The 24,800-nt window shown below is 45.9% G+C and overlaps 1 long non-coding RNA gene across 1 annotated transcript; it reads left to right on the top strand.

Annotated features, from left to right (window-relative positions):
- The first annotated feature begins 326 nt into the window (after positions 1–326).
- LOC149916475 (uncharacterized) lies at positions 327–20,689 on the top strand. Its single transcript, XR_016469940.1, has 5 exons — positions 327–685; positions 2,348–2,470; positions 4,835–4,985; positions 17,670–18,025; positions 19,076–20,689. It is a non-coding gene; the product is annotated as an uncharacterized LOC149916475 (long non-coding RNA).
- The last annotated feature ends 4,111 nt before the right edge of the window (positions 20,690–24,800 follow it).

The raw sequence follows: 24,800 nt of genomic DNA, 5'->3' as shown, positions 1-24,800 counted from the left end.
TCATTCATCTCGGAGCGGCTCCCACTCACATGCTGTCTGCTAATTTGATTTAAGGTGCTGTAAGTCCTCAGACCTGTCACCAGGAAAGATGCCTCCTCCGGGCTCGGGGCTGCTTCAGGGAACTCCAGGCTGGAGTCAGGGCCGAGATGGATGTGGTACTGAGACACATCTCTGTCCGCAGAGAGTCCGTGTGGAGATAAACACATCTGAATGACACTTTCCAGAGAGAGTCCTTATGTTTTCATCACGGCTGACCTCTGCCGTGGGGACCTCAGCAGCAGGGGCACGTTTCCTTTCCCTGTCCCGCAGCAGAGGTCACAAAGACACAGCAGGTGTTGGGTGTTGAGCCCACCTGAGCCCATGCAGCGCCCCATCCTGGAGCAGGGCCGTGCAGCCTGCTGTGCTGCAGTGACTGACGGTGACCTGTCTGCACACGGAGCAGCGCTGCGTGCACCGCTAAGAGCAAACTCCTTCCTGAAAGCTCTGCGTGCTGACCGCCCCGGGGCTCTCCCAGCAGGATTTCCTCTGGCTTGAGAAAAGCTGCGCTCTGCCCCTCCTGCATTTACACCCAGAGCACAGGGGAGGAGATAGGAAGCCGTGCAGGAGCAGGAGAGCTGCCAGAGGCCGGGGCAGTGCTGCCATGCACTGAGCAGTGCTGGTGATCGCTGGGGAACGGAGCACTGAGGTCTGTAACTGTGCTTCAGTCTGGGAGGGGGGAGGGGACGTTTCATCGTGCTGAAAGTTGAGGTTACTTTTGTTCTCTGATTGGTCTTCAAAATGTCTCCCTCCTGGGAAATTAATATAAATGAGAGACATACTCTGGTTGCTACCTAAATAGCACCAGTGTATTAATATTTTAATTCTCTCAAGTAGGTTTGGTAAAATAAACAAACAAAAACCTAGAGATCAGTGGTGTGCAAAATAGAAAGTCTCTTCTCATTTGCTCAGAGCAGAAATGATCTTGTTGCATTTAAGCTAGATGGCTTACTCTCAGAATGGCTGGGCAGAGCATTTCTCTGTGTATCATCATGAATGGAGCTGAAATACTCTTGAATAATAGGAGCTGATCATAATAGAATAGGAAAAATGAGAGACGGGTGTCAGCTTGGAGCACGCCGGATGCTGTGCAAACAGACTGAATGTGCTCCTCCAGCAGCAGCTCATGGCCATCAGTGTGAGCTGTGTGTCCTGTCAGAGGACCCTGCGCGTGCCTAGGGCAGAGCAAGGATGAAGCACAGTTAAACTCCTGGGAGTGCTGCAGGAGGGCATGGGCAGAAGGATACTGAACAGAGCCGGACACGGGGAACAGAGATGGTCATTGCCAGGTGGACAATTCTGCCTTTTTGGAAGTGATAAAAAAACAAAATAGCTGACTTTGCTAACCTTATCATTATAGCTTTATCTAGAGTTTGATCATCATTCTAGTGCTCACAGCGAAAACATCTGCTTTCTGATGCTTACAGAGAAAACAATCTTTCTAGCAAATTCTGGCCTTTTTGGTTGAATTAGCACCCAGTAAGCTGTGATTAAATTTAGGGATATTCTTATGTTATTAAATAAAAGAAAATGTGACTAGAGAACGCATGAGTGCATCCATACGTGCTCTGTGAGTACCATCCTGCTCTGCAGGTACACTGAGTGCAGTCTGTGCTGCACTGAAATATCAGGGATGGAAAGCCAGGAATGGTGCAGCTGCAGAAATGTGAGCAGGAGCTGCACCTCAGTGCGTGCCCCTGAGCTCCTGTCCTCCTGTCCTCCTGTCCTCCTGTCCTCCTGTCCTCCTGTCCCCCTGCCCGCAGGATGCAAAGCTCTGCCTGGGCTGCAGCTGCTCTGTGCGTAGTACAGAACCGTGTAGCTGAATAATAATAACACAAGAAGAATGAAAGAAAGCTCAAGTGTAAGCTGGAGCTACCCAAGGGTTTTTCTAATTTATTTTCTGGCCTTACCTCTGGTTTTATGTGTCTCTTTCCTTTAAGCAGTCAATAAAAACACTCCTTGCTATGGCAACTGCCTCCTTCATCATTTAGGCAGGCATAATGCACCATTCTATGGACACCCATGCCAATTAGCACCGAAAACGTGTATAGACAAAGTATTTTAAAGCAGGAACTCTGTTACATTAGCATTTTCCATTAACCTCTTTATTTTTAACCATCCCAAATGAGTACTAATGGTCAGTCTGGAGCTGGGCTGGGTGTGCTGGGGTATTTGCTGCCCTGGGAGGCACAGCAGGAGGGAATGGAATGGCACATCCTGCCCCTTGTGTGCCTGTATGCAGCCCTGCTCTGAGGTCCCAGCAGAGCACAGCCCTGAATCAACTGCCAAAACTGCTTCCTTTAACTTTTAGCTGCAGTGTGGGACGGACCACGTTTGCAAAACAGAGCTTGGCGTGCCTGCATAACTCACTGCTGTGGAAGGAGTTGTCGGGATGATGTATTGAAACGCAGCCATCTCCATTATGGCATGCCACGTATGTTTTTAAAAGCTATTTTTAAAATTAATAGTATTCCGTAATGCTGATAAAGTAGGAAGCATTTATAATTTGTTGCACTCTTTCTAAACCCGCATTAGTCTGCTTTCCACTTGACTGAATTGTGTTTTTTTATAGATATGGTGGTTTAAAATTTATTAACAGTGTAATAAAGGAACAAAACCTTTATTATTTAATGGGTTCATAATTTTAAAATGCTACATAAGGACCGTTGTGCCTTCTTCCTACCACTAATTAATGCCTGAATTGATGTCAGTGCTCACTGCCACGTGAGTGTTCACACTCATCTACGGCTTCCTCCTCTCTGATGGGCTCAGCAGGGCTGTGCTGTTCAAACCTTAACAAGTTCTAGCTGCTTCACGGACCAGAAGGAGTGCATTCATTCATGGGACATCCAATGTTTGGTATTGAATTCTACCACGAAGGCTCCAGAAAACAGCACTTTGCACCTCTGTGCCCAAGGATGGAACATGCCAGTACCTGGCCAGATTTCTGCTCTGGAGCTGCAGGAGCTGAGCTGGGCTCAGCACAGCCCTGCTCACAGTGCTGGGCATTCCTCACTGCTGCCGAGGTCCCCTCAGTGCCCCCCAGGAGCACTGCTTGGCCGGGCATCCACCTCACTGCTGTCAGCATCGCTCTGCACGGGGCCTTGATGGAGCTGAGCACAGACTGGGACATAAATATGCCCAAAAGAAACGATCAAAATTATTAATGTTGTTTTTCTAACCTTTTTAATGAGGTGATACTCACTTCCATCAGCGCTGCCAGTGTTGGAATCTTTGATTTTATTTTTTTTCCAAAGAGCTTTAATTGAGCTAGGTATAAATAGCAGATCAGTAAACAAGACCTTTTGGCTGTGTGAATCACGTCTGAAATATTTGCAAGCCCTCCGCAGCCGCTGATGGTGAGGAATGTGCTCATTAGGCCGGTCCAGATGCATTCTGCAGCCCGGTGAGAACCTGGCTGCTCCAGGAGATAAATCACTGCAGCAACAACGCGCCCATCCTCAGCGCTGTGCTGTGGGTCTGCCTGGCCTTCAGATCCATCCAGATACACACAAAGGGCTTTTTGACACAAGAACTGAAGGGACCCATGTTATGTCACCCCATTTAATTTACACTCTACTGCTGAGTGTTCCAGAGGGACTCCAACGAATCCCATAAACAAGGCTGTGCTGAAAGCAAAATGGGCACTGAAGAAAACCAGCAGTTCTTACTCCAAGTTTACTTACTTGGTAGTTTCTCAACTGGGCACTCATGTGAGAAATGTCTCTACCAAATCTTGACTTGTAATGGGGGATGGTCCCCATCTTCTTTGGGAAAGCACTTTGTTTTCCTTCGGTGATCTCTGTGGTATTAATTACATATGTTTGAGTGAACATAGAAGTATTTGCAGCATTGTAAACTCTATTTCTAAAATCAAACTAGGCATAAAACCCTGCATATATGTGGGTATGCATACACACATCACCTCATTACCTAAATTATAAATGGATTTGTGAAGCAGGGGCCACAAAGTGAAAAGAGCCTTTGCCCAGAGCTGTTGGGCACACAGTGCAGTTCTGTCCCGAGTAATTAAAGCTGAATGTCTACATCTGAACACATTCTAGAATGTACTTTGGTCCCAGATCCTTCCAATGTGCCTAAAATACAAACGTGGGAGTGGAACTTTTTTTATCTTGCCTAACTCCCCTTGGAAATGTAATGTATTACATTTATACACTGCCTGTTATCTGAGGATTTCAAAGTGCAATGTGGATCTTAATTAAACTGATTGTATGCAGGTTTGCATCGGATTTAAACATCCTGACCCAGAGAGAGAAAATCAGTTGGTAAGGAAAGGAAGGCACCTTCCATGGAGGGTCTGAAGCCTCGAAGGGTGGTTCTGCTGTGGCTGCTGCATTACCTGCACATCTCTGTGGGTGTGGGATCACTCCGTGGTCTCACGGGATACAGAGGAGTTCCACAGAGGTCTGTAGAGCATCAGTGCTCCACTCTGAAGGGTCTCTGCACAAGTACATGTAAAGGGACTCTTGTCTCAGGATTGGTTCCTGCTTTTGTCGAGGTTTCACCTATCTGTTCTATTTGAAAGCCCAGACAAGCAGAGATGCTGGCTGTGTGCAGGAGGTGCCCGTGGGCTCTGCCTGCCCAACAGAGCTGCATCCACTGCCTGCAGTCAGCTGCTGCCCCTTTGGCAGCCCTTGGGCATCGCATCAGGAGGTCACTGAAGCCCCAAACATAACTTGTGCTATTATTTTGGTAGTGTAAGTCCTAAGTCATCTCAGATGAGAAATACGAAACAGTCCAAAATCTGAAGACTGTGCATTACATGGTTATTTTTCAGGTGTTTTCTGGGCTGAAGGGAGAACAGCTGCTACTCCCAGATTGCGCCTGGATCCCTCAGAGAAAGCAAAGCACAGTCTGTGGTCAGAGCAGCCCAAAACGTTCAGAAGTGAATGAAGGTTTGCTTGAAATCTCTGCATCTACAAATCCTGGTTTGTATTCTGAAAATCAGAAAAAGATGAGCAGTGATTTTATTTTTTTTTTTCAATTGGGAAGTTTGAGAAATGCATCCTTGATCATTTCGGATTTCTTTGTTGACTAATTACCAATTATTTCTGCAGCTAGTTAAATACGAAATGTGATGATGCCATGAGTGATTCGGTCTAAGAAGGAGTCTAAGAGCCATTAGTTAGGTCTGTTTCAGTACTTCAGAAGCACAGGTTTTCTTTAACTCTGCTCTATGGGAACTGTTGAGTCACAGCCTGAAAAACTGATTGAGCACCTGGGAAAGGACCGGTCAGCCCTGGGAGCACAGGTGAAGGCAATTCAGCGGTGTGACCAGACCGGGTGGAGCCCGGCTGCACCTCTCCTAAACCTCATTTAAGGCTGACTGCCACTGGGAAAAGGTTTCTGGTTTTGGAGATTCAACCCTTATGGTGCTTTTCCCCATGAGCTGAGATCCTTGGAGACATTCTTTTCCTTTTTGTCATTTCACTCTGTATTGCCTTTCCGCCACGGCGATCGTTCCAACTGTAACACCGAACTAACAGGAGTTAGAGTAATGCTCACATACAAATGTTGAGTGTAAATTAGAGTCAAGGAGTGCTTGCCTGAATGTGAAAATGTTGAGCAGTGACTTCGTTAAGCAAGGTAGCATTCGCCATCTAGAGAGACAGGCGAGCGATGCAGGGGAACGTGTGAAGTGAGGATGCGGGCAGATGGAGCCCGGAGCGGGGCAGCCGAGCGGCGCGGCACGGTTTCATTAAAGCTGCTGCTCTGATGGCCCAGACGGTCATTTTGTCATTGAAAGAGAGCAGGAGGGCACCCGCGAGTCCTGCTGAGCAGGGTATGCTCTGCCACTGCCTGACATGCTGTGCGGCGGTGCTTGGATGCTGTGCTCGTGCTGCTCCGTTCCCGATGGAGCAATGCACGCACCTTGTCTTTGTTTTAATCATTTAGGTGGGAAAGTCCTTGCCTCTCAGCCGGCAGTGAAGATAACGATGCTCTATCTTTTGAGGTCTGGGAGCAAAGCGTGGGCAGCAGCCGCAGGGCGTGGGCAGCTCGTGGGCATGGGAACCTGGGGGGCAGGATGGCAGGACAGGGGCTGTCCCAGCACTGCTGAGTGAGGTACAGCTCAGGTTGTGAAGAACGTGCTGCTGGAGCTGTGCTCTCCATAATCTCCATTTCTGGGAGCTGGTTTTAACCTGATACTACTTGTTTATTCTCATCTAGCCCATCCTCTTCTTACAGTCTTGAAAAATAGACTAACCATCATTGAAATGCTGGGTCAGGACATGAAAACAAAAAATGTTTATTTCTACAGTAATAGTACACGGCCCAGTGGCAGACTCAGCCCAGCCACAGCTACAGCACATGCAGAAGTAATTTACTCACTCATTCTGCCTCATTTTCTTGTCCTGAGTTGCCAGTATTCACTATTCTCTTCATCACAATGCGATTTCCACAGACAGTTCTTGATCTGAAGTTCATTTGTAGTTCATCTTCAGAATTAATTTCTTTTTGTTGGACACATTAATGGCGTATTACTTGTAATTCTTCTAATGAGGCTTCCAGCATTCGCAAATTCAAAATAGGCTTTAAGAAAATGTTCCCCACCTGTTTAAAATTGATTTACGGGAATGTCCCGGTGAATTGCTAAGTATTCATGAGGAGGAGTGGGTATAAAATACCTCTGAGCAAACAGAGATGGCATCAGCAGGCACTGCGGGGAGCTGCTTCAGGCAGGAGCAGTGGGGAGCTGTGGGGCTGAGGGCCCGGCTGTTCTGCCCTGCCCAGGAGCACCATCCAGCACACTCCAGTCCTGTACCTGCGATTTTTCTAGTCTTTCCTTGACTGGTGTTATATATAATGCCTCCATTTTAATGGCAAGGAAGTCACACTTAGTTGGACCAAACTGAAGAGCTCAAGATTGCAACACTTTTGTTCTCCTCTTGTAGTCCTTTGTCTGTGGGGTAACACAGAAGGAAGGCTGCCTATAAACCTGCTTTATTAGGAGGAAAATAAATCCTGATTCCTTTCTCCTCTGGATAGAAGGGATGCGTGCAGGCTGTGGAAGATGCCAGCTGGTCTGGGTCTGTCTTCTTGCTCCCGTCTCACCTCCCAGCACCACAATGGGAGTCTGGAGGTACAGACTGGGAGTTCTCTGTGCCCCTGTAGCTGCCAGGGGGCTCTTTGGCTTCCCTCTGGTTTTGCATCCATGGTTTTGCACAACTTAAACTTTCACGGCTTCTGGAGTTCTGCTTCATTTTGTGGGTTCCTTATCTTGCTCTATGATGTGCTGTAAAGTTCTGCCATCAGTAATTCCTGAGGAGCCTGAAGAGTTCCCTGTTTGACAAACTGTTCCCAAGTGTATCTGGTGTGTGCTTTTCCCTTCCTTAGTTTTCTCAGTATCACACTAACTTTTGGCAGACTCATTTTTAAATGCCTGTAATTTTTATCTGTAATTTCTCATACAAATATTCCTACATTGATTTTTAAAGCCATTCTGCCAGAGATGTGAACTCCTCTGTATTTAATGAATTGTGAGGTAATGAATGACACTACTTCTCTATTGAACCTTCTTTCTTGATTTAAGTTTGAAATTAGAATCAATGATCCCTTGGTCATGAACACAGATATTGGACATAACATTTTGTTGTGGCTCCATGGACAGCAGAAGTGTTTGCTGCTCTATAGGGATGCCAGCAGCAAAACTGGGGTTACTTTTGCCAAATTTCTCTCACCTATGTGTCTGCCTGAGTATAAAGGCCTTACTTATAACACATGGCCCACAGCACCATCTCCTGTGGCAAAGTGCCCCTGGAGACCCAAGGCAAAGGTCTCATTAAGACCCAATCCAATGTCCCAGCTCTGGGGAACCAGGGGTTACTGGTTGCATTCACAGCTCTCCCAGAGCCACCCAGCAGATGGTTCCCAAAACAGCAGCGTCTTTTGCTCTTTTCCTGTAGCAACAATTCTCCCATCGTGCAGAAGCTGATGGGGCACAGCTTGCCATGCTGGTGCCAATGCTGCAGTTCCTGAGCCCTGCCTCAGCTGCAGTGAGAAGTGCAGCCTCTGCAGCCAGCAGTGACATGGGGCTCATTGTGGTTTGGTGCTGTGATATCACAGGTTTGTCCCTGAGGGGGGCTGTGGATGTCAAAGTGGTGTTCGATTCCTCGGCAGCCAGTGGGAACTTTGCTCCAGTAAAAACAGAGTGAGTGGGGTGAGTCTGTCCCTAATCTGCCCTTATTCTGTGAGAGAGCCGAGGCTCAAAGGGATTTGCAGCATGTTTCTGAGGATGGAACACTGGTGATTAACATTCATGCTGCTCCTTCTACATTTTTAATTTGCCACAAAACAGTGGGCAAATCAGGGGAAAGCGCCAGGCCCACAGATGATGGGGCACTGCAGGGCACTGCAGCCTGGGGATGCACTGCTGGGTTCCACTCGTGGGAGCGGATTGCAGATCTTTAAGGGCTCGGGGTGTGCATGTTGCAATGAACTTTGTAAGAATAATCGCAGATTGACAAAGAACACACAGATCCCTGGCAAGGGAAAGGCTCGCCAGAGATCATTATACCACCCCATCATGCCATAGGTGTCAAAACAAACTGTGTTTTCTGGAGGAGAGCTTGTATGAGCTTGTATTGCCCTAATTCTTCAAAGAAAGAACACAGAGGGTGAGAATGCTGCCAAGGCTCCTCCCAGCCTGCAGTGCCAGCCCTGCACCTGGGCAGCAGCTGAACTCCTTGGTGTGGGCAATGGGTCCCCAGAGCTCAGCAAACTGTGTCCCCAGGGAAATGCAGCCTTTGTCATCGATTCATGCCAGTGATGTTGCAAAAGCAGAACCAGGTCTGCCTGGGAAGCAGGGATGTTTCTTCAGTAAAACCTGACAACAGCATTTCTCATAGTAGCCCATCCTCCAAAGAGCTTTTACTCACATTTTAACCTGGCTGTAATCTGATTGTACTTACTTACTTAAAATAAGTAATGACAGATCAATCGGAATTTTGATTGAGAAAGAACTGGAAGGTTTGGCTCAGATTTTGGCTCAGAAGAGGGAAAATCTGAGTATCTGACAACATAATGCACAGACCTCAGATAGTAATGAAAAAATATCCTGTAGGAGAGACTGGGTGATTCTTTACGTATTTCTTGTTCACTCCTCAGAAAACAATCTCTGCCCCTTAAAAATAGAAGAGAGGAGAAACGTTCCCATAGTGGTGATCCAGCCGGGTGCAGCACTGACCACGCACGGCCCCAGGCACTGCAGGGAGTGCAGCAGAGCTGCCTTCAGGCACACCGTGTCTGCAGCCTTATCTGCTCTTCGTGAGGGAAACCTGCTTCTTTATCAGCCCCCTCTGATGCGATTTGGAAAAGCTGACCAAGAGGAGATGCAGGAGCTTCACGAGTGATTCATTTCTATTTTGGCTTCCCAGAGTGATGTCACACATGGTGACAGGCTCAGAGAAATATGAAGCGTGAAACACCCACTGCAAAATGCAAAAGGAAGTTACTATTCCTGCCACTAACCATCTGTAAATATTAGATGGGCTTTACAAGTATTTTCCTAGTTGCTGATCAAAATCAGAGCTTGAAACATTTACAGGAAGGAGAAGGGAGGGAGGGAAGAAGGAATGAAGGAAAGGGGAAGGAAGGAACTGTTACTGGAAACTTTTCAGTATTTGTCTGAAAAGCAAATATGTTTCATTTAGACTTTTATGCCACCTCTAAAACCAAGATGGCATCAGTCATTCTAGAATGTGTGGCTTCTTTTGCTTTCCACTGCAAACTAATTAGATGGTTGTTCACACCCTTGACTTTACTTATATTAGTAAAATTTGTTCATGAATCTTTGAAATGTGATTTTGCCAGTCGAGAAGTGGCCAGTGGTCACTGAAATGAAGCTGGCCCCAGTCCCTGGTGTGCCCTGCTTGCTTTCCTGGGGGTCGGACTAAATTCCCTGAGCCAGCAGTGTTAGTTCTGCTGGCATTGATTCCCTTTCTTACCAGGCACGTGGATCCCACCCTGCAACTCGCTATTTTCCCATCCCTCAGAGAAGCTTATAATTTGAAAAGCATTGATATAGCAAAGCATTAGTGTCCCCCAAAGCTAAGATTGTCTAAAAAAGTTAATGCCCAGATAATAGGAGGAAGAATGCAGCATCAGTTCTACGATGGAGTATTCAGATATATACCAATAGACACGAAAGAAATGCTTAAAGAGCCAGACAGATTAATGTAGAGATGATATCTATGTTTGGAATACCTGAATTGGGCTAATCTTATCTCTTATTAAAATTCTCTGTTGAATTTATCTATTAATAATTAACTCTTGACAAGAGACATCTTTCTACATGAGTAGGTTCTGGCTAATGTGACACTCATTAAGGGTGTGAACAGGCAGAGCAGAGCCAGCTCCTGCAGGGCTGAATGCTGGCTGCCCTGTGCTCTGTTCCTACGCCTGCTCTTGCATGCAATAGCCAGGCCTAAATTTGGGGAATCCAGCTGTCACAGTGAAAGCACATCCATTCCAAAGCTCTGCTGTATGTGGTGTCTGTGTTCCATTGCTGGATGGCTAAGGAAAGGCCATCTAACCATGCTGGTTAGGTGCTATCCCATCCAATCTCAGCAGATAGGCAACAGCATCCCACTTGCAGCTGATCCATTTGAATGCTGCAGTGTGTGATTTTTAACAGATGGAAACAACAGGTAAGTTCTGGGGAAAGGTCCATTTCACTCTGAAGAATGCCAGCCAGCCCCCAAGGGCAGGGAACAGAGTTTTACACTTAACTGATGTGAAGAGTTGTATACTGCCCTATTAAATGCAGGACAGAGAAGGTTTTTGGGTTTCCAGATTGTCCTCTCCTTAGAGAGGGACCAGAACAAGTTTCAGGTTGATCTCTGGTATGATGGGGCAGTTCAGGACAGCCATAACGTGCACACTGCTGTCAGATAACATCTCTCTTGCAGCACAGAAATATTCAGCCCTGGGGCCTTGTACACAGGACTGATTACTTGTTTTCTTCTCATTTCTGTACAACAAGGTCTGGGACACTGGAGTATTTCAGCTGCTTATCCCATACCCCACTGTGACCAAAGGCCAGCAGAGGGTGTCCCCAGCTGAGAGTAGAGGCTGGTTATGAAGCAGACATCTATCACAGTGGCACTAGAAGCCTGGGGCTGTGCAGGAAGAAGTCAGGGTACAGGAATCAACAGCAGGAGTCACTAGGAAGGGCCTCTCATCTCTACAGAAGCCCTTCTGCAATGCTGCACTGCTCCTGCGCTCAGCTCTGTGCTCCAGAAGGAAGAAGGATGCACAGGGACAGACGGGTGAGCACCAGTCTGAGCTCTGGCTGCTGCTGGGCCTTGTCCTGCTGCTGGGCAGTGCTGCACAAAGCTGTCTCACACCGGGCTGCTCTGAGATGAGCTCCCAGTTCAGTGAGTTCCCTCCTTCCTTTCTTCACACTTCTCCCCTTTTTAAACCAGCCGTGATCTCAGAAGCAGGGCTGGGAGTGGCAGAGCACTGCTTTGCTGTGCAATCCCCCAGCAGAGGACCTGCAGTCCTGCTCTGCAGCTGGTAGGAAATCAGCTCAATTCCTGGCATTCCAGCTTGGCCTGGCCATGCAGCTTTTACTCATTGCTGCTCTCTTAATTAGACTGCAATCCCTTACAGGCAGGATGTTAATGTATCATGTTGTATTTTGCATGTATTTGTTTTTGCTGCATGAAAAATCAAAACAACACGTAGCTGAAGGACAGACTGCGTAGATTCCTATTTCTTGCTCCCACTTCAGTGCCCTCTCTTAGGCATTCTCTAAATTAATTCTTTATTCTTTATCCAGCAGTGATCAAACACAGGTGTTTCATGGAGCAAACCCTGCAGCAAACAGCTGGAGCTTGACCTTCCTTTCATGTCAATAGGAAAACTCGCAGAACTGAGCATAAGCTAAATCTCTACGTAAACTCCCTCATTAGTCTTCAACAATTAGAGGCTGATAGATGGCCTGAAGGGTGAGATACCCACCTATTAGTGGGGCTGCTCTGAACACCTCCCTCCTCCTTAGCCTTAGCCCTGGTAGAAATACAACAGGTGATCTTGCAAAAAAAGTCAATGCTGTTACAGTTGGGTTGTTTTCCTTTAGAGTTATTATGTATCTTCTCTTATACTTCACAAATATTTGGAAAACAAGAATGCTCAGCTTTTAACTAAATTGCACCAGAACAAATATTTTTATTGCTGCACTGAAAGCTGTGGATCTGCCCAAGCCAAATTCCACTTAATGTTTCTTTAATGACCTTTGAGGCAGCTTAGCCACATTCTGACCAGTGTTCAAGTGAGATGGCATTTGTTGGATTGCAGCTGTTTAAGTCCGGCGTGACTTTGCTACCCCAACCACAAGGATTAACACTGCCCCGGGTACCCAGGCAGTTGATCCTGGTTTCTCTGCTGATGACAAAAAGTAATGGTACTGGAAAATGAGGTGGCAGGGAAGTTCAAGCAGTTGTGCCAGCACTACTCAGGCTGCCTGCAGATCTTAGTGCTGCAGGATGCCTTTGTGGGCAGCTCTGCGATGGATACATGAGAGTGGCTCCCACTGAACCGCTTGAATATAGATGCTGCTGGGTTTCTGAATTTACATTCAAGATAAGACTCCCCCTTCATTTTGTACGGCCGAGGAGATTCTGGAACGCTCAGATGCACTTTTTGATAAGTCTGAGTTCCACTGAAACAGAAATCACGCTAACTCACAGAATCAAGAAGGCAATTCAGTTTAATGTATGAACTTGGCTTTTCCCTTTCTGAGAGGACTTTGGAAGGCTGCGATCTCCCAGGGTAGCTCTGGGACAATATCCTCAGCACCGGGCTGTTTTCATTCTTAGAAATGGCACCAAGCAGGATTACAGAAAGGAACAGCAGTTACTGGGAGAAGTGGCACTATGAGCTGACTTTGCTGTAGTTGTGGTGACTCAGTATTGCACAAAAGTGCATCCCTTTAATGGATGATTTTTCAGAGCAAAGATGAGAAGAACAATAAGGTTGAGTGAGGTGGGAAGGATGTACGGACTTTTCCCCTTGAAAATACAGCATAGAAAATGTCAGCAGTGGGCACTGCTGCATTGTGAATACAGATGTAATGAAATACCTTCTGTGATCTATGAGGACAAACGGTGCTGTTGGCTCATCGTGGTGCAATACTGGAGTTTGGAAGAAAAAATGAAGGAATGTTAACTAGATTATTTCTGCTCCTAATTCTGCTAATGAAGGGAGCTGTGGGGGTGCAACTGTGGACCGAAGCAGTTGGTGCTGAGGATGCTCCTTGCTCTTTGCCTACATACACGGGGCACTGGGTGCTCTGCAGGCCAGCGCGGCAGCAGTTGGAGCACGAGGATGCATTGGACGTGTCTCCTGGTTAAGCTTTATCTGAAAGCGTCTGAAGCGGCCTTTCAAAACAGCTCCACAATGCAAATGGAAGGGACTCCGTGGGAATGACAAGGGGTCTCATTTCGGAGTGATGGCTCTGTTCCGAACGCTGCTAACACCCAGCCGAGGAAGGAGCTGCCGCTCCGAGCCCCACCAGGTGGCACTGCGGTAAAGCACTGCCCGCAAGGAAGATGTGCGACCGTCCGCCACGGCCCTGCGCGAAGAATAAATGCCAAACACTCAGGGATCTGTAGAGCTGGGAAGGTAGGTTGCATTTATGGCAAGAGTATTGATCTCCAATGGAACCGAGTCTATAATAACTGGTATTTCAGAGGATTTGGCTGTTACTATGGCTGTGAAAAGTTCATTTAGAGCTAATGGATATGGCTGTAATGATACATCTCAAGAACTAGAACTAATGAAGAAGCCTCCAGTGAGACTGAAGTACTTAGGAATAAAGCCTTATTACTTGACAGAAAGCTGTGACACCACGGATAGAAACTCACAGCATCACAAGCAATACTGTGCAGGTGGAGCCTTCATGGTCCCGAGGGAAGGGCAAATGTGTGAGGCTCAGCTCAGCCAAGCTGCTTTGTTTCCTTGGACCAACACTTCATTCCCAGGCAGGTTTCCTTTGTGGTAGACTATTCTGTGTTTCTCAGGAATGAAAGCAAAACCACTTATTTTTATTGTAAATCATATTTTAAAAGCTATAATACTAACACGAGCCATCTGAAATTGACACTGATATGCCTTCACAATAGCAGGATAATTAATATCAGTGTTTATATGGTATCTCTCCTTGCACAAGATCCCCCAGGACTTTGCAGATAACAGCCTGCAGAAGCTATTGTAGCCATCATACAAAACGTCTGGTCCATGGCAGTTTAAAAATCCCATTTTAATTTCAACTCTGCTTCCCTCTAAAGTCAATGGACTGTTTTGCCTTCCAGAGTTGAGTTAAGCCCTTTGTTTTCATTCGGTCCTTGAAAAGAAAGGAAATGAATTACAATAGTTTTGTTCAGCACCTCCCAGAGACCAAGTGTTAATTGCACAAGCCCTGCACAGGTAGCTGATGGCACATGCAGTGAACAAGGCAGGGATTTCGAGGTGACATGTGCCCTGCTTGGAAAGTGTCTCAGGGCACTGGGGGCATCTGGGAATTCCAGATATTCCAACAAAGGCCTGAGGAAAAAAACCCTGAGTGTATGTGGTGACCTTAGGAGTGGCTGCAGCTCTCTGACCGTGACAAGAGGAAACAACCCTCCCAGCACTGTCTGTTCACTACATAACCATGAAATGATTTGAGGCACTCCAACCTTATTAGGTTAATGAACTCAAAACCCAGAATTCTTCAGTACTGAATCAACCAGAGGCTACCAGTAAAGACCAATCTGTGGGAATTAATGTGTGCATAAAAAGACATTTTACACTGCCCGGAGTCCTGTTGATAAAGGCTCTGTTCCTCACGTTGTCTGTGCCATCTCCTGACACACAGCCCAAGGCATTTGTCAGCAGGAAGGTGGCTGGGTAGAGGTCCTTGTGCTACTCCTGCCATGGCTGAGCCATGCAGCGCATGGTGTGGGGCTGGCAGTGATGGCTCTGCTTCCAGCACTTCCTCCTCCGGCACACGAGTGCGGAACTGCACCCTTGGCACTGACACTGAACTCAGGCAGGCACAGCAACACCACCTCTCTCCTCATCACTACAAGGCGTTCAAAGCTCATTTGCTTTGTTTAACAGCACGTAGGAAAGTTCTCAGCACTGCCAGGTAAGCCTTCCTACTTGCCTGAGAATCAAAAGGGGCCGCTGGATTTTTCGGATGCTACAAAGGCAGAAGAAGACAGCTGTGTCAGAGACACAGATCTGAAGCCTTGGAGGAAAATTTCCCTATTTGTGCTGTCACTGTGTGTATGGGAGGATGGAGGGCAAGGGAAAGAGTCGCCTAGGAAGAAATGGGAAGAAAGGAAACTTGATTCTGAAGAGCAGGTTAGAAAATGAACTATGCATTCAGAAATGGCAAAAGATGAAGATGACAAACAGAAGAATAAGCTGGCAAACTTTGTTCGAGTTGTAAAGTGCCCATTTAAATCTACTTTCATTCCTTGTGATTCACAGAAGTGAAAGTTAAAGTGCACCCCAGGTCCCTCAGTGCTTTCTGCACAGCCCACTGCTACGAGCTGCAGTGTTTGAGCCCCGTGGAACTGCACTGCTTTAACTGGAAACGTGTCCCATAGAAATGAGTGGGACTGCTTCTGCCTTCCCATGCTGCCTCCAGTCATGCACATGGACAAAGCAATTACTGGGGTAGACAGTGAATCACTGTCAGTGGAACCATCTGTATCCTACCCTAGAATATTTGAGATTGCTGGTAGCATCCAGCAGGAATGCTACATTCCTACAGACAGTGAACTGAATGAATTTTGCTTTTCTGGACAATTTCCTTTGCTGCCCTCTTCTTAAAATGCTAAAAGCCATTTACAAAATTTGCTGAGGGCAAGCACTGATTCAATTGCATATCAAAGACCTGAAGGCAATTCAGAAGTCATCTTCCTCGTGTCCTTTTACATCTTGCAGATCGTGAATCTCTGCACAGCACTGATTTGGAGAGCAGCCTATTCTTTGCCTTATGTTGTCAGTGACGAGATGCCTCATTCTGCTTCAGGGGATTCTGCCAGGTGACTCTCGAGGGAGATATTTCTACTTTTGTTTCATAACCACTCTGGCAGCAGGCATGCAGGTTAAGACAAGAGGGAGGAGCACTGCAAAATAAAAACTCCTTCCAATTCCTGGGATGTTCTGTATTCCCAGCACACAAAAGATCAGACTCCCTTCATTATGCTGAAAACTTTAGTTAATAATGACTATCAAGAAATTATACTTAAATTTCTTCTATTTCTATATAAAGCTCATACATCACTTTCTTTCAAAAACAATGCCTTGTATCAGATGCTGAGTTTAATTCCATATGAATTTCTGTGCTGCTCATGGATGGAGAAAATCTTAGCATGATATTTGTGGGAAGAAATGAATGAGCCCCAGTATCTTCAAACGGCTTAAAATGTCCTGAGGATTTCTGTCAAACACATTTCCAGGTTTAGGTGAAACCTTTACTGAAAGAACACCAACCAGAAGGCTTTCACATGGAGATCAGGGGTTACTACAGGAACTTATGTCAGTAATAATATACAGAAATATACCTAGAGATGCTGACAGCATGGAAGAAACCCTGGTGTCACTGCAGTGAATGGCAGAACTCAGTTCTCTGATGAATTCATTGGTAGCCACATTTCTCCTTGAAGCTGTAACTTACACATTAGAAAACATTTGTGTATCCTTCATCACAATGAGCTGGAAATCTTTGCTTCTGGAAGGAGCCTGCAGAGATGGGACGGGCTGCAGTGCTTTCCTTGTAGAGCTCACAGTGCTCACTAGAGAACTTCTTCCCATGGATCCTGTTAGATGAAAACCATTAGCTGTGCTTTCAGATGCAAGGGACACAGAGGCATGAGACGTGTTTGGTTTCACAGTCTTATTTAATCTTACACTTGTCACATCCCTATCAGCCTTATATGAACAACACCTTAAAATAAGCATGCCATGCCCTGTGCTGGTCTACCCATGGGGAATAGGATAGAAAACTTGGAGATATTAAAGAAAGCAGCCGTGTGATAGCGTTATACTGCTTCCAGATAAGACATCTCTGAAGTTGCATACTTCTGTTCTGAACGTTTTTGCCACATGTGGCCACAGACAGCTGCACAGAGCTGAACAGATCCCACTTAACGACCCTGGTAAGCAAGGTACCCGTATCCGAGCACTTCTGTGGGGGATAGGTACTCACAGGGATTTCAGAGGAGTCTGAAGGCAGCAGTCCATAAAGCCCATTGAAATTCAGCAGCTGTTGGGTGTTTGAATTCAAATGCAATTTGAACTCACTTTTACTTTTTATCTATTTTTCTACTTTAAATGTACCTGCTGCATGGATCATAAACCCTGTTGGGTTGCTGAGGTTGTGTGGCACAATGGTTACTGCCCTTTTCCAAATGTGGTCCTGCTTGCTGGACTCAGGCTTGCATCCAGGAATATTTTCATCTGCTCCAAAGAACCTTTTGCATACCTCAGGTGCACCTTCTATGTGGAACTTTTCTTTGTTTGGACTATGTGATGTTACCAGGAGACCTGGATTGTCATCAGTGTGAATTTTCACATGTCAACATGTCAGTGACACAGACCTGTACTTTGCTTTCCAGCCTTCCATCCCCGAGGTGCTGTCTGCCTCTCAGATGTCTGCAGCTGGGCGAGCAGCAGTTTCCTGTGGCTGTGTGCGGTGCCAGAAGATGGAAATGCTTCTGAAAATGAAGCAATTAGTTGCCACGGCTCTCAGTGCTGGGGAGGATTTTAGCAACTTGACCCTTTGAAGTTTGGACCTGGAGATAAGTCAGGTTTATTCTGTCATCCAGACAAAATGCTGCTTATCCAGTGCTTTCATCTCGAAGCAGGTGGTGCTGCAGAGGAGGGTCAGAATTTGCACTGATCCTGCATCCTTCCCACTCACTGCTGCTGGGACATCCTGACTGACAGCGTGAGGAAGAACAGCTCAGTCCAGGTATGCACAGCCACATATGAACATGTTTCCTTCATTATTGAGCACCCGTCTGCTTAGACTCCAACTGTGCAACATGCAGAGCTCACAAATATTGAATAGTGTTTGGTGAACACAGCAATGGGCTGCAGCCTTGTTTGGAGGCTGTGCATAGTTGGAAGCTTTTCTTCATGAGAACGGCATAAAAATGGTCCCATGTTAAGTTATAACGTCCATTGCCTGATGAGCTGTGATTGTGCAAGTAATTCTGTGCAGGAGAGGGGCCTTTGTAACCTTCCTGCTACAACTGTCAGAAGGAAAGATAACTGCTATGGGATACAGCTGGCTGCACCAAACCTGTCTACCAGCAGTTACATTCAAAGACACGAAGAAAATGGAAAGGCTCTTACTGACCTCAGTGAGATTTGGACAAAGTGCTTATTAAAGAGCCACCACGTACACCAGAGACAAAAAGAGCCTTTGGCTGTTTCTGATAGAGCCACACTTGAACCAGAGACGCAGACAGTTCTGGATTCTGCCCTGTCCCTGAGCCACGCTTTTCTTGCCAAGTTTGTAGTTGGAGTTCTTGTTTCATGCAGTGTGATTATTGGTGTCATAGCTCGGTTTAATTATAGATATTCAGTTATATAACCCCCCCTCTTGAACAACTTCCTTTTTTCTGTTAAGGACGTTATAAGGAGAGGCTGTGACCTGAAGTACACGGATGTGCAGGGGAAAAGCCTGAGAGCTGCGCGGCCCTTGGTGCATCCTGCATGGGGAGTTTCACATGAAGCCATTATCCCTTTCCCACAGGCTTTCCTGTTTACTTCAATGACAACATTGAATTGTAAATTTAATTTAAAAAATCTAAGGATCTGAGGTCCTTTTACCTCGATTTTAAAGCAAAAGAAAGAAAATGACTCTGTTGTCATTACGGAGGCAATCCTGCAGGGCATCCCGCTGCAGAGAGCACCTGGCTAACTACAGCCAGGAGCTGGGGCTGCTTTGCTTGTAATGTTACTATTGCTGGCCTGCTGATTTCATGAAAGGAATTTTCTTTCTCTCTTCTGACAGGTGAAGAAGATAACTGCTTCCTTTGTCCAGTGGGTATTTTTCTGTGTCCAGCAAAAAAAATCTTCACGTTATTTTACTGGTTTTAACTGTGAAAAAGAACTGTTTGATAAAAGATGAGTTGTTAACCAGAGAGAAATGCTTAACACAGAGTAACCTCTGCTATTGCCCTGTGCCATTTGCAGTTCAGCAGTGCTGGATCTCTCCAACCCACAGGACTCTGCTCCGGCAGCCCTGAGCTGTGCTGTTCTGCAAGTGCTGTGACAGCACCTGAAAAAGCATGCAACTTCCCTTGGCACTGCCTCTATTATCTGCAGTCACGGAGCCTGCATGTCCTGATTCCCAGCGCAATGAATCATCAGACAATGCTGTCTGTGCTGTTTGTGTCGTTTTCTGTTTTATTAATGGCCAATGCCTTTCGTAGATATTTTCCACACGACTGCAAGAACCAAACCAACAGAAGATGTCACAATTCATTAGGCACCAAGTGACTTTCTAGCTTATCTGAAACTGATGAAAAACCTGCCTTCTTGTTAAGACAGCTGATCTGGAATTTTGTCCAAAAGATGATACAATCCGGAATGCTGTCTGTAATGCTAACCACCAGACCCTGTCAGACACCAGGGGTGCTATTATACGTTCCATAACTGCACAGCAAAATGAATCCAGAGAGAACAGCTCTGGTTCTCTCTCCATGCACCCTGACGCACAGAATTCTCTCCTGGGAAAAACTCCCAACACATCTGCTTTCTGGATTTGCAGAATTCTGTGGCTACGCTAATTGATGGACACGTATCAGTATGAATTGCTCTAATGACAGGGTTTCAAATTTATACACAGGAATTGGGAATCTTTTTTTTTTTTCAGTGGTTTGGATGATAGAAAACTAAAAAAAAATTAGTAAGTCCTAGAACACAAACCCTCATTCCTCTACATTGGAAGAAAAGCCCACACGTCTAAACAAACCACCTATTCTCAGTACACTTCACATCTTTACCTACTGGGAACATGAACCATCATCTCCAAGATCTCCTGACATTTGTGCTGTTCAGCATTACTCATGACTCTTCATGGAATGCCCGGATGGGCTGACAATGGTTTATTCATTTCATTTTTACACTGCAAAGACATGAATAAATACCTCCCATACTTCATCACAACCATCTGGAAAACCCTTCTATGAAGGGCATTCTAATTCTCATAACTGTCAGGCTGTACGTTTGGAAGGCAATAGGGGTTTTCCTCCTGATGGTGCAAATGGTGTGCTTTTCTGAGGGAGGTCCGAGTATGAAAAATAAACGAAACAACTTCAATTATTAAATTAATTTTAATTATCTTAGTAAATGATCCAGCTACGTCATTCCTAATTTCTGCTCTTTGTAGTTTAGAACCAGGTGAGAAGGAACCAGCTGCCATTCAGTTCAGTGCTTGCTGCAACGGGAGGCAGATGATAGCTGTGGGAGCAGAATCGGGTGCTGACGAAAGCAGGCTTTTTGCATGCAGATCTGCTACATCAACACAAGTGGGGAGCCTTACAGCGGGCAGTTCCTCAGCACTAACAGAGCGTGTTGGCAGCACATCCTGACAGCTTCAGTGTTATCGGGCTGTAAAATACGATGAAATTACTTTATTGGCTGCAGACAACTTGGGATTTATTTATTTATTTGCTTTGCAATTGTATGGCTCGCAATAATCATCCATTCTGTTCCAAAGCGAGCTGAGAGGTATTTGACATAAACACTGGAACCAGTAACAGTAATATTCTTTCTCCATAATGCTTTTTCTTGTGAGTCAGCAGGTGATAAAATACATAACACTTCACCTGCAGGTCATTGTTTTCAGTCTGATCCACATCGACACTCACAGAGCATTATCAGTCATCTTCTCCAAGGCAGCCTATGCAAAACAGTGACTAGACGGAGTTGGAGGAGCCCCTAGAAGACACTGCAGCACCAGAGCAGCTCCTCTGGGTGAGACCTGAGTCACACTGACAGTGCTGCTTCCAAGGATTATGCTATGCACGAAATAAAGAGTGAATGCTTCTTTCTCAAGGAGCATGACCTTCCTACTCTCCTACAAATACTTTCATGACTTTCCTACAAACTAAGTGTTCCTAGTCCTTAGATTTCTCAGTGCATCTTCTGGTTTCACAAAAGAAGAAAGGAAGACCCATGATCTGGAAGAGTTTCTAAATTATGGAACCACCTTGGCTTTCTTAGGCTGAGGATGAGTACCATGCTGAGCTCAGATGTGCTGCAGCTTGGCCAGCATTCCACATACAGCAAATGTACCACACAGCAGCGTATCCAGTAGGAAACAGAAGAAATCTTGAAGATATTCTGTTGTACCCCCAGTGAGTCATTCAGGGCTGACAAACACTGCTTTCTCTCTTACTGTTGCTCTTCTCACACCTATTGCCATGGCTGTCCTTTTGCAGGTTTTTGTGCCATACAGGTGCCCAACGACAGCAGAAATTACACATCTCTGTATTTTCAACCCAGAGCTGCTTGCCTGGTGTTCCTGTTTGTATCTGAAAGACGCCTGGGCACTTGTCATTCAATGGAATACTTAAAATCTTTCAGTTTCCTCTTTTTAACATTCTTCTCCTTCTCTGACTCCCCTGTGTATAGGGACCAACATATTTTGGAGATGCTTCTCTCCTTTGCTTACATACAAGTATGAAACCTGATTATTCAGAGAGTCAGACTTTGCATTTAGCAAAAATAAAATCCCTGTATTCATCAACTGAAATTTTACTTTAATTAGCACAAAGCCTGCTGTGAGTGAGCCCTACAGGGAATATGGAAAGGAATGTTGTCTTTTAGAAGAAGGTGTTTGAACTCTGAATTCCCCATTCTCTATCTTCTGCCTGTGCAAAACCCATGCTTACATCCTGAAATACTCTACTAGGTTTGCTACATCCATTCACTCCCTTTCAGTTCGTTAACATTCAAAAATACATGTGTGAAACGTAACGCAGATACACAGCTAAAGGAAAACCTGGGGCAGTTGGTATCTGCAGTATGTGCTGACACCAAAGGGCGCACAGACTTTTACACATTATTTTCATACACCCAGGGATCCTTTCAAATTCAGCACCATGAACGTACCAGCTCGCTCAAAGTTACATCACTAGCCAGGCTTATCTCACGTTGGAGATAACTTATATCAGCAGAGTAGCTCATTTGCACACTAGAGTTTAACTTTTTTGAGGTTTAGTGATACAGCTGGCATATACATATATTGGCATATACATATATATGAAGATCTGTGTTTAGGCTTAATGAGCCTCCATGATGACGAATCATCCCATACATGGAAGCACGCAGTAGAAAGAAACTTCCCAACCTGCTAGGGAAGCACTGCCTCCAGCACATTGGAGATTTTATTTCTGACTTGCCAGATTACAACACCACTTCCATGATACTTCCACTTACATCGGTAGTGAGGCAGAGACCTTCAGCTGGAAACAAGCACCTGCAAAGGACTGATGATCTAAAATGGCCTCGAGTTCCCATGCAGTCATTAATTGCTATGGCTTACACAATGAGGAAGAGCTGTCATGCCATGACTGCTGGCACATTAGAAGATTAAAACATATAAACCTGCTTACTAACTGCATTCTTGGATAGTTTAGCTTCAAATTACTCTTTGCAGAGCAAGAGCAAAGAGATTAAGCATTATTCATTAGCACATCAGATTTCTTGCAGCATCGTTTTTAAAAGCATTCAACATTTACAACAACAGCGGCTCCTTTCGTGTTCTTTTCAGTGTTGGGCTCACAGCACTGACTTCAATGAGCTGGTGAGCCATGCTGACCCCAGCTCGCCAAACGCTGCTCAGATGAGATGGCTCAGAGCAGCACAGAGCTCCTCTGCTGACAGCCTCAGGTGTGCCAGGCAGCCCTGTGAAACAGGGCTTTTTGTTTTGGCTGCCAGTGCCTCGTGTTTCTAAAGAATCAAAAGTACCTTTATGAAGTCTTTGAAGGTAAAATGAGATTGTGTAACAGTGTGAGGTCTCGTTCTATATTTAATAAAGAGAAAAGCTAGCTGTGTCTTAGGAAAACAGCTTAAATGTGAGATATTGCATTATGGAGCAAAACACACCTGTCATGCAAGGGGTCATTTCCCTGAAAGCTAAACACATTCCAGATGCCTATGCCTGTCTGAACTGCTTTCTTCAACATCCAGCCCCGTGTCGAGGCAGGATTTTATATCTGCTATTTTAAGTGATGCACTCCTAGACGTCTGCAACCCTGACAAACTGACCGCAGCCCAGGCAATGCCACACGCTGGAAAATAAATTAGTTTTGTGCCTTACCCCGATCCTGCCTGCCCCTTTGACAGGTGCTCACACATCACTCACTGCTGAACAATTACAACAATTCCCTCCCACACCTCGGGCAGCTGTGAGCACCCAGCAGGTGAGGGTGCCTGCCTGTGGCCGTGTGGGTCATCGTGCAGGTTCTTCGTCCATCCCGAAGCAGCAGGGAGACGTTTGGGTGTCACTGTGGGCAGCACAGCCTCGTGGTGTGCCCATTTCTGTGAGCATCCTGCAGCCCAGGCTCTACAGGGCCATGACCTGGCTGAGCCCTGCTGCCTGGCCCTGCCTGCAGGGCTGTGCCACCCTGCTTAGAAGGTGGCATGGAAGCACAGTAGTTCTGGCAAGCGTGCTCTTTATCCAAGCTGTGGTGTTTCAGCAACAGTATTTGTACAGGAACCGTTAGGTCACAGCCTGAAGCAGTGATTGAGCACCTGTGATGGGGCACAGCCAGCCCTGTGAGCACAGGTGCAGGCAGTTCAGTGCGTGATGGGAACAGATGGGCCCTGGCTCCCCCCACCTCTAACCTCATTTAAGGGCTGGCCAGGGCAGGTGAAGGTTCTCTACTTAGAAGTCACCTCTTTTGGAGTGTTCAGTGAGTTCTGATCTTCTGAAAGTGGTAAGTAATTCCTTCTTTGTTACCAGACTGTGATTGCTCCTTTTCTTGGGTTCAAGGCAACTGTATTTGTAGCTGTAGTGATGACAAAATCCTTGTTGTGGTGTTCATCCCTACCCTTTTTGTGGGTGAAACTGCCTGATGGAGTCTAACAGAACAGAAAGAATCCTGGAGAAGCAGACTGAAAGTTGGGCTGGGAAATTGTAAGGCTTGTTTTGCTGATTTGTTTGCTTTAAGTCCTGCTGCTTGGTGGAGTGGCTGCTTTCCTTGCCACACTTATGTTACTGACTTTATACCTGCATGAGGCAAATTAATCATCCCCCAAAAACCTGGTTCAGCTGATCAGTTCATTGGAAAAGGTGTGTTTTGCAGAGGTTGGTGAGTGATGTCTCCTGGTACTTCTGCAGCCCTCTGCTTTCTCTTGGCCTTCAGTTATTTGTTCAAGTATTTCTGGTGTGCTCTTCAGAAAGCCTTTCCTTTTTTTCTCACTAGGGAAGTTGTAATGTGGTAAGAGCAATGCATGCACTGCACTTTAACAGCTTTTAGTTGCTGTCGTTCTCTATCCTTTAAAATATATACCTTCTAGGGGAGGCCAGAATTAAAAGAAGAATGTAGGCTTCAAGGGCAGATAAGTAAGAGGTGGCAAAGTCTGGTTTGTCTCTCTATGATGTGATGGTCTTGTGTATTCTGATATGCTTCCTTCAGTCAGTATTTATTATCTAAGATACAGAGAAATGGGAGCCCTATCTGCAAGTCACTTCACTATTTTGCAATTATCTCAGTAACAGCTGT

Source organism: Phasianus colchicus, chromosome 11 (assembly GCF_987193195.1).
Source record: "Phasianus colchicus chromosome 11, bPhaCol1.hap1.1, whole genome shotgun sequence".
NCBI lineage: Eukaryota > Metazoa > Chordata > Aves > Galliformes > Phasianidae > Phasianus > Phasianus colchicus.
This window is presented reverse-complemented; position numbering and strand designations above follow the sequence as displayed.